Below are 2,220 nucleotides of genomic sequence, written 5' to 3' on the forward strand. Positions count from 1 at the left end.
TGCTTGTTGGTTTGAGTGGGAGTATACGTGCCCCACTTAGCACTGTCCACTTCCCATGAAAAGCAATCCTGTTATCTATCAGCTTTGACCCCTTTGGATGCACAGTTGTGGTGGAGCCACTACTCCAATGTTGTGCCCTGAGACAATGCTTCCTTCTGCACTTTCTCAGTTTATCCCACATAGACCATGGACATGCAGCCCAAGGCTTTACAACATCCCCTGGCTTCCAGGAAGATATAGACTGACCTGGGTTTAGCCATCCCAGGAAGGTTCTGGTTTGCTGGGAGGGGATTCTAAGAGTCGGGACATCATCACAGATACTGGCCAAGCAGAGCTGTTGGCTTTAATTGCCACTTTCAATCAGATCACCTTTAATTTTATGTCTTTATATGAGAGTTCCATATACCAACTCATTTGAAAACAAGGTTCTCCCTTTCTTAAGTTCCTTATAAGCACTGTCTTATAACCAGCTCAGAAAATAGGAGGCAATGACAACATTCTCTGATGTGCTTTTCATTGAGTCCTAGGAAAGCTTACTTTCCACATCTATCTGTATATAAATACGCAGATAGGGTGCTCAGTGACCTGCTAGCAGTCACTCAGTTTGTGTCCTTCTTGAGTCACAATTTTTAACTGCAGAAATTTTGTAAGAGGCAAACTGGTGATTGAGGAGATCACATCATTTCATCTATTAGTGTCTGCCCATAAGCTCACCCTGCAATCTTCCATGCACTTTTGATAAGCACCAAGAGAACAGCATTGCCACCAATGCTGATGGGTATCTCACAGGTATAGGGAAAGATTCTGCAAATGCCTTTTCTTCCTATTTACACCTTTATGAGCCTTCATACAATTTCAGTAGGCATTTATTTGTATACGTTTATGGTGTCCAAGAACATACTTAATCATTGTTCTTTAATATTCTCTGTAAAAGAAAAGCTTCCCCTGTTGTAGCACACAAAGGAAGGTGATAAGTAAAAGTACCTTCTATCCCTGGAGACCTTGATTTCTCAAAGGGCTTTTATGTTGATTAATTCACGTAATATTCACAAACACTTTGGCATGAATATAATACTACTAAAGCAAAGGACATTGAGAAAAGTACTGGTTTTAAAGCAGATGACTCCAAGAATCACCTGTTCTCTTTTAACCATTAGCTGGTTAGTTATCTTCATCACAGGCCAGCCTGGTTCCAACTGCCCGACTGTGAGGTTAGCCATGGGGTCTCTGACCATTTGTCTTTTGTTTTTGAGAAGATTTTTTTTTTTAAGGCAGATAAAGGCTTGTTTTTTATTGAATGAGTGGTCTATCTAATTGCCAAGGCCACTATGTACAGAGAAGAGAGGGAGAACTTTATTTCTTCGTCTCTTCCTTCTTGGACAGAGTCTTGATGATTTCTTCCTCCTTGGCCTGGAGCCGGTCTTCATGGTCCTTGCGGGCTTCCTTGGTCTTAGACCCGCGGGCCTCAGCCTGGTCTGCCAGAAGCTTCTCGCAAGCCTCGTCTGGCTTCAGCTTGTGGATATGTTCCATGAGAATCCACTTGTTTTTGAACACGTTACCCTTCACTTTCAGGTATAGGCTGTGATACCTGTGCTGGTCAATCTTCTTAGATTCACAGTATCTTCTGAGCAGCCAGCAGCCAGGTTACCTTTTAGGGCATTAGAACACTGGCAGTACCCTGTTGCTTACCTATGTCCATATGCCTGCCCTTCCTGTGGCCCAAGGTGTTTTTCCGGCATCGAGCCTGGGAATGGACCATCACAGGCTTCCTGATGATGAGCCCATCTTTGATCAGTTTCCGGATCTGCTGACGGGAGTTGGCATTGGTGATTTCCTTAGTCTCACTGGGGTCCAACCAGACCTTCTTTTTGCCACAGGGGAGGACACTGCAGGCAAGCCTCTTCTGAAGCCTGAGCAGCCGCAGTGGTGAAAGGCAAGAAGATTTTAGATAAGTTGGGAATCAAATAAAATGCCATTTCTTTCACTAATTGTCCTGCATGTAAGTTGAAGTTGCCGTAACTGAATTGGCTGAATCTCTAAATCCCCCTGTGACCTTTTATCTGCTCTTTAAAGTTGGTCCTGTAGTTTAGTTTTTAAAGAGGTATTATCAGTTATTGAGCCCTTACCGCTCACCCTTGAGGTCTCAGCTTAAGTATCACTTTCCCATAAAACATTCCCAAACTATCCTGCCTACGTTTGGTCACCTGGTAATATGCACAC

At 43.5% G+C, this 2,220-nt stretch overlaps 1 pseudogene; it reads right to left on the bottom strand.

Moving 5' to 3' along the window:
• Positions 1-1,274: 1,274 nt before the first annotated feature.
• LOC113628444 (60S ribosomal protein L19 pseudogene) lies at positions 1,275-1,939 on the bottom strand (annotated as a pseudogene).
• Positions 1,940-2,220: the final 281 nt, after the last annotated feature.

The sequence above is a fragment of the Aethalodelphis obliquidens genome, unplaced genomic scaffold (genome assembly GCF_003676395.1).
Source record: "Aethalodelphis obliquidens isolate GAN/ISIS:26980383/991018 unplaced genomic scaffold, ASM367639v1 scaffold23, whole genome shotgun sequence".
Taxonomy (NCBI): Eukaryota; Metazoa; Chordata; class Mammalia; order Artiodactyla; family Delphinidae; genus Aethalodelphis; species Aethalodelphis obliquidens.